Here is an 8,107-nt window from a genome sequence, read left to right on the forward strand (position 1 = left end):
GGTTAAGGTTAGGGTTGCGAGGGACGCCTTACCTACGCTCACGCCCTCGGCCTCGCAGTAGATCTGCAAAGGGCTGAGGCCGTCTGGGAAACGGACTTGCAGAAACTTCAAGACGGGGGAGCGCCACTCCCTCTCCTGAAAGGCAGAGGCATGCATCCGTCCGTCCGTCCGTCCGTCCGTCACATCTCTGGCCTCAACACGCTTGTGCGAGTCTTCCCACCTCCAGCTCCAGGATGCGGAACTCAAGCAGTTCGTTTTGGTCTCGGATATCCTGGATGTGCTCTTTCAGACGCGCTTCTTCCGCCTCCATCCGCCTGACCTGAAAAGACAGTCAGACCTCATCTGCGGGGCTTCCCGACAGGTGTGACGCCAAGCGACTCCGCCCAGCGCCTTTCTTTCCGTCACCTTTTCGGCCAACTGCTGATTGCTCTGACGCAGCAGCTGCTTCTCCTCCACCCACTTGACATTCTAGAAGAGACAAACGCGTGGACAGCTTTGGAATGTTGTGTCATTTTCATCCACAAATTCTTTGGTTGACTGGAAAATGACATTTGCTTTTCTCCGCATTTTCCCAGCCACGTTCGGGGGGGGGGGGGGGGGTGGGGGGGGGTTGGTCCAGTAATGCCAGACGGATGAGTGACTGAAGAATGTAGCTATTTTGTCTGAGAAAAAGGTGTGCTCATTGATGAGCTTACCTGTCCTTGTTGCTTCAGCGCTGACTCCAGATCTGCTACTCTGCTTTGATAGTGACCCATTTCTACCATCAGCTTTTCTCTGGTCTGAAAGGAGGAGGAGGGAGGCTCCTCCTCCTCCTTTCAGACCAGAGAACACCCGAGGCTGGGTGAGAACGGGGAGGCTGCGACCCGGCCGGGGGTTGCGGGAAGGGGCGCCACCTTGATCTCCTTCTCGGCGTCGTAGTCCCCTTTCGCTGGTCTGGGCTAGCAGAGCGTAGGCTCGTTGCAGCGCTTGATATTCTTGCGTCAGCTGGCGGTAGCGAAGCTCCGCCTCTTCATGCACACACCAATGCAACACAGCACTAGTACCAGAATCAGTCAGACCGGCGACAAAGCACCCGCGACGCAAAGACGAGTCCGATTCCAGGCTGAAGAGGAATGTTTGGTGCCAATACGCTGGCAGAAATGGCGGGCTACCTCTTCGGGTTCCGTGTCGGGGGTTCTGTCGGTGTGAAAAGACAAGGACGATCCGTCCGAGTCCACCAACACGTCTTCGTCGTAGCCGTAAAATGTTTCGATGACCTGCGGGCGCGGAAGCAAACATCTCTCTGAACAAACTGAAGCGACACCTCACGATGAATCGACGAGAGGAACGATAGCGAGAAAAAGGCCATTTCATCTTGCGCAACACCAAGCAGCCGCAAACAAACAGACTCACCTTGCAGGACCTCACGCTTTGTTCCTCCTCAGAGATTCTCGACGTCGGTATCGTAGCAGCAAATCTCTCTCCTGTCGACACAAATAATCCGCCTTTGAGATTCTTTGGATGCAAAGGGAACGAACGGCTCCGGCGCAGAAACAAACGCGACTCACAATGACATTTCTGACATGAGCTCCTGTCTCCAGAGCCTGAAAAACACGTCACCGGCGATGATTGGAGGGACGCTCGTCTTTTCCAAAAGTGACAACTACAGGGTGTGTCAGGGTTTTCCAGATTATCTTTATCGTATCATTGTGTTGCTTTGACTTTGACTGCGACCTGTAATAAATAATATTATTTATCCCTTATTTATCCCTATCGCTTATCCCTTCCTACACAAAGTCGTAAAACACCCCTTGCTATGTTTTGACTAGAGGTCAAGGGCTTCCTCTATTCAATCCACTCTTACACCCACCCTGTTTCTCTTAATTAAAATGCTCGTGCAGGAGCCGAGAGTCAGACTTCATTCGTACAACGGATGGACTCTCCACCTGCAGGTGTCCAAAAGAACTTACTTGTCTCCCGTGTGGTTCTTGCAAAATAAGTTGGAGCGAGCGCAACTCTAACAGGGTGCATTTTGCCACTAGCTGCCTACGGACAATGACGTCGCGCTCCCGGCTCATGGTTGACGGGCTGAGCAGCCGGGCAAGTCCGTCGTTTTCAGCGCACAGCGAGTGGCAAAGGCGCTGACAAAACGGGAGCTTTGAGCTGCTGAAAACGGCAAAACAAGTCTAAAGCGTGTTCAAACGCGTGCGCACAATGCTCCTGCTTGAAAGGTCGGAATTTAAGGGGCCAATTTTTTGGATGGCGGCCGCCGGCCAAGCTTTGGACGGAAAAGGTTTCCTGGCGACAGCGAGCGAGCGCGGCGCTGCCGTACGTGCACCGAGTCGCCTGCCTGAAGACCTTGGACAAGTCGTCGATGATGTGCCGCTGCTCCACAACTTGAAGGAACTCCATTTCACCGTCCTGCTGGCCGCAACCGCGGTCCAGGTCATTGAACGAACTAGGCCTTCTCTGTGGAACACAAATGCAGTGGACTCTGTTGGCACGCCGCCGTTGTCCGCGTCGACTTACCAAGCTTGCCATCTCCTCGTTCTCCTGGGTGACAAAGCGCACTTTGTTTTCAAAGCGACACAGCACCAGCGAGAGTTCTTCATTCTTCCTGCTCAGGCGTTTGTTTTTGTACAGGAGTGGCAGAAACTGGCTTTCTGTTTCTCTCAGTCGCTTTAGCTGCAAGCATGAAGTGCGGGATGTGAAAGACGCACAACACGCGGGCCAGAACGTATCCATTCCTTTTGCATCGGTTTGAACGGAATCGTGGCTTTGGCTCCCAATAAAAGACATCTACCAGGCAACCGACTCGCCGCGCCGCTCAACTAATAAGCAAGCGCAATGGGTGCCTCGCTGGATGGCGCGCATCAAACGTAGCGCAAACCTTCAAGCGTGCCGTCAATAAATTACCAGTTCATTGCGCTCTTCAGAAAGCAGGGCGTTTCGATCCTCCAGTTTCCTGATGACTGCGCTGAGCTCAGCGATTTTCAGATGAAACCGTCGCGTGTCCCGATCCTCCTGAGACTGAAAACGCCCCGCAACACACACACACAAGCACTCGTTCAAAGTTCAAAACTGTTTTTGTGCTACCTTCCTCCAGCAACGAACTAAGTCATGCGTACTGCAAGTGTGTGATGAGGTGGCTTACGCAATGAAGAGGATTGCTAGTAGCGGCGTTGACCCCACTTCCAGGGTAGTTTAGGCCCGCCCTTTGGGAATCCCTCAGGGCAGCGATCTGCTGCTCGGCAGCCTGAGTCTGCAGCTGAAGGCGGTGGACGTGGCCGGCCCCAGGGCTTCATCCAAAACACTAACCGCTCTGTCTTTCAGCTTGATCTCATCCGTCTGGATGTACAAACGGGGAGCGCTCAGGCAGGCGGGCAAACTCATTTGCCAGAATTGTGACAAAAACAAAGAGAGCAACCGGCCAATTTTTTTCTTGAATCGACTAGAACACCTTTGCTGTGACAAAAGCGAAGCGAGCAACCGGACATTTTCTTCTTGTGAAATAGAATAGAATAGAATGCCTTAGGTGTCATTGCACTGCAGGTATACAACGAAATTGGGAACATAGCCACGCACCGCGCATCTGATCAGTCCTACCAGTCGGCGGATCTCCCTCTCGCAGTCTCTCTTGGTTCGGCTCAGCTCCTCCCGATGCTGGTGATGAGCCGATCGGAGCTCGGCCGCTCGGGACTGCCAGGCCTGCTGGGCCGCTGCCAGGGCTTCTTCCGCGCTCCTGGTGGAGGCGACACCGCTCGGTCTCCCGACACCGCCGCGTCTCCTCCACCTCCGCCAGCAAAGCGCCCCCCCTCCTCACCTGAGCAGACATTGCGCCACACCGGGCCGTTGAGACCGCAACGGAGCGCCGCGACGCTTACTGGGGACAAGCTACACAATACGGTAGCGGCCGCATCGAAGCCCGACGTGGCGTGCGGATAGTCAGACACGGATAGAGCGGATCACCTTGTCCATGGAACCGTCCCTCAGGCTGAGGACCAAGGCATTCAGTCGCTGGATCTCTCCATCTTTGATTTTGATCACTCTCATCAGCTCCATTTCATGCTGCCGCAGTAATGTCTCCCTGGTAATGGCTAACTCTTTCTGCTTCTCCTCATGGAGTTTGCTTTTGAGTTCCGTCATGGCGGCGGTGGCACGGTGGTGCTCCGCCCGCAGGTCCTGACTTCTCTCTCTCTCCAGACAGCTGACCTGACATGACTTAGACTTAGACAAACTTTATTGTCATCTTGTCTGCACATGGTGCATACAAAACGAAATTCCGTTGCATACGTCTTACAACAAAGTAGTGATATTGCAGTTGAATAGAAGTAACATATCCTATGAAAATATATATATATACATATATACTATATATATATATATATATATATATATATTAAAAATAAGTATAAAGTGCAGCAGTGATAATTATGCAATAGTGCAAGTAGGCAAAACAGTATTCAAGAGTGTGCAGAGGAATGCTAAACCATGTATTAAACTTCTATTTAAAGGGTTTATACAAGTTCAGTAAAGTTGGTAGTGCGAGATAGTGCAAGATAGAGGTCCGTAGTGTCATAAAGTACAGTTCTGTGAATGTGTGATGCAGAGTTCAGTTTAGAGCTCAACAGTTCTAGTGTTCAACAGTCTGATGACAGCAGGGAAAAAGCTGTTGCAGAACCTGGTGGACCTGCAGCGGATGCTGCAAACCTCTTCCCAGAGGGCAGCAGGGAGAACAGTCCATGGTGGGGGTGTGATGGGTCATTGATGATGTTACGGGCACGGGACATGCAGCGCTGAGATGAAATGTCCTGAATGGAGGGAAGAGGAGCCCCTATGATCCTCTCTGCTGTCCTCACCACTCTCCTCACGTTCTTCCAATCGGAGGCGGTGCAGCCTCCACACCACACAGAGAGACAGCTTGTCAGAATGCTCTCTATGGTGCTCCTGTAGAACGTCCTCATGATGGGTGGGGGCAGGTGGGCTCTCCTCATCCTCCGCAGGAAGTACAAGCGCTTCTGTGTTAGGGTTTTCTGGTTAGTTTTATCCTATGATTATGTTGGAATGTAACCTGTAATAATTAAACTCGCTTGTCCTGTCTTAACAAAAGTAGTAGAACAAAGTGCTAAGATCTTTTGAACTGATTGACTAGCTGCAGAGGAAGCAATCAAAGTTGTTTTGTTCACACAACATCGTGAAGGACCCCCTGCTGTGCTTTGATCAGCCAGGGGCTTCGGCCATTTGCCCACTCTCAACCCCCACTCTGTTTCTCTTAATAAATATCCCCTCGCAGGAACAAGGGTTCAGACTTCATTCTGGAGTGAGTGAACTCTCCACCTGCAGGTGTCAAAAAGGACTTACTTGTCTCCGTGTGGTTCTTGCAAGATATTGTTTGAGTGAACAAATCTCTAACATTTTGGTGCCGAAACCCGGGACCCTCATACCCATCATCTGGCTGACGGAGGACGACGCGCTGCACACCGTCGACGGGCCAGCGTCCATTAGCCGGACCTGGTAAAGAAAGACCTGGGAAGGAAATTCTTCGCTGGGCCAGCATCTTAGGTCTGCCTTCGTCTGACAGAGGTGGATTGACGGGACCCGGCAGTGCAACGAACCAGGTGACAAGTAAGTTAAAGGCCTGAAGTTGTGTTGTGTTGTTAAACGCGTAACACATAGAGGTGCACGAGAGCCAGCTTGGGTTCAAGTCCCAGTGGAATGAACAGGCTAAGAAAAGCAGAGCTTCTTTTTCGTTCATCGAAGAAGTGTGTAGACTCTTCTTTGTCTGTTTTTCCGAGCTGAGGGATCTGGCTTGGGTTAGAGTCCCAGTGGAAGGAACGTGCTAAGAAACACGGAGCTTCTTTTTTGTTAATCAAAGAAGGGCGTAGATTTTTCTTGGTATGTTTTTCCAAGCCAAAGAATAGCTTGGGTTCAAGACCCAGTGGAAGAAACGGGCTAAGGAAAACAGAGCTTCTTTTTCTTAATTGAAGAAGGGCGTAGATTTTTTCTTTTGTCCGTTTTTCCAAAGCTGTTTGGGAGGGTTTTACACTCATCCCTGGATAGGCCTAAAAAGCGCTGGCGTTTGTGTGATTGAGTGTGTGACTGGTAGGATAAATTGACTAAATAGCAGTTCTAGCATTGATCCACGGCAATAATACAAGCTAGTAATTTGTTGAAAGGTCAATTTAAACCTGCATTGAGGATCCTCAAATAAATAAATAAGTAATAATAATAATAATATTTTTGAGAAGAAGTAATTGTATAACCTAAACCTACTAGAATTAATATGGGAAATAAAAACGGTAAATCTCTACCGCTTGACGGAGATGAGAAGTACATGGCGAGTAGATTTCTTAATTGTATGCAATATATGCCGAAGTGGAAGAAAAAATATGGAGTAGAAGGGAAGTTGAGAGTTGAAGTGTGGAAGATAGTAGTTGATGTATTAGAAGAGAGTGTGGAAAGAAAGAAAAATGGGCTGAAAAAGAAAAGAAAAGAGAGAGAATTGGATTGTGCTAAAATCTGGTTAAAAGCTTCACAAGAAAGAAGAGAACAAATCCAAAAGACAAAAGATGGAAAGTTGAAAAGTGATGAAGCCGCCATTCAATTGAGATTTGAAAAAGAATTCTGGGTACATAGTGGCATCCCATTCAATGATGCAGATGAGAGTGCTTATCAGCAACATCTTAAAATTCCGCTCCTCACTGGTTTCCCCCCTGACTTGGGCAGTTGGGTGAGAAAACACTTGGTGGAAGCGGACACTGCTTGGTTTACAAAAAACATGCAGTGGCCCAGAGACGCTGACAAAGGGATTGAGAAAGGCAGAAGTTTTGATGTATTTCATCTAGATGATGATAATGATCTAGATGAAGATACAACAATCTTCTACCAAAGTTCCCAAAGGGGCAGAGGAAGAGTTAGATACCAACAACGTCGCAAGCCACCATTCAAATCAAAACCCCCATCAGATTCAGACAACTGTTGGAACTGTGGGAGACGAGGACACTTTGCAAGAGTGTGTCGTTCTGCAAAGCAATATCAATCAAAGGGTGCAGGAAGGGGCAGAGGAAAAGCCAAATTTTTAGCATGACAAGTTTCCTCCTCTTTGACCGCTTATGCTCATACAGAGAAAGAAAGAATAGATGCCCATATGGCAGCAAAACATGTCATTGTCAGATTATTAGAATTTTCTTTAGATTATTAGAAGTCTTGTCCATCCAAGAAGTATGACAATGCTGTTTGTATGCCCAGATTACAAATGACTAGAGCTCAATTTGTGTTACACTAAAGTTAAAATATGCAAATCAAGTGGTAAAGAAATGCAACTTGCTTCTAGAAGATAAATAAATAAAATTAGAATGTGCTGTCCTCGTGTGCATGGGAGGGACCAGCTCATGATCGACCACAGGAAATGGCCAGCCTGTGACGAATCATTGGTGCGGGGACCTACCTTCCGCACGCGAGAGCTGTGCATGTGTGTGCGTATGTGTTAAAGTTAAAGTCCCAAATTGATGAAGATTGGCTAAACTTTTAGTATAAAGAAATTTGCTAGACTGTTGTCTATTCAATTTACACCGCAGAACAGAAACAATTTTGACAGATAAAAATGAGAGGAAAAGAGAGAAATCTGTTTGCGAGCAGAAACTAATCCACACTAGTGCATGTTAAGTGTCAAGCCCACATGAGAAATTCGATGAAAGAAGAAAAAAAAAAAAAAAAAAAAAAAAAAAAAAAAACGACAGAACATGCTTTCAGGAATTGGAAGAAGCTAAATTGTGAATTTAAGATTTTGCAATGCTACATTTAATAGGAATAATTGATTGGTTGATTATACAAAATTCTAAATGCAAGCTAAATCTGAGAGATTGAGTTCTTCAAATTTAAACACAAAGAAAAAATTCAGATTAATTTGCCAGTTGTTTGTTTTAGTTAAGTTTTTTTTGGACTGGTGGATTGTTCTACCAGGAAACCTGAGTTGAAAATGATATATGAATGCTGTGTGGTGAGCTTGGATGAATGATTGCCTGAATGAAAGGTTGAATGGTTGAAGTCGTTGGCGACTACTATGGAAAATTAGTAGAACAACTTTGATGAAAGAGTGATTTTGAGCAGGTTGAATGTTAGAAAGAAA

General features: G+C 47.8%; 1 long non-coding RNA gene across 1 annotated transcript; it reads right to left on the reverse strand.

Moving 5' to 3' along the window:
• Positions 1-875: 875 nt before the first annotated feature.
• On the reverse strand, positions 876-7,681 carry LOC148394720 (uncharacterized). Its single transcript, XR_015859931.1, has 3 exons — positions 3,586-7,681; positions 3,134-3,327; positions 876-3,009 (listed from the first exon to the last, which is right to left on the reverse strand). It is a non-coding gene; the product is annotated as an uncharacterized LOC148394720 (long non-coding RNA).
• Between the last annotated feature and the right edge of the window lie 426 nt (positions 7,682-8,107).

Source organism: Syngnathus floridae, chromosome 8, assembly GCF_059516105.1.
Source record: "Syngnathus floridae isolate MCC-2025c chromosome 8, RoL_Sflo_1.0, whole genome shotgun sequence".
Classification (NCBI taxonomy): Eukaryota; Metazoa; Chordata; class Actinopteri; order Syngnathiformes; family Syngnathidae; genus Syngnathus; species Syngnathus floridae.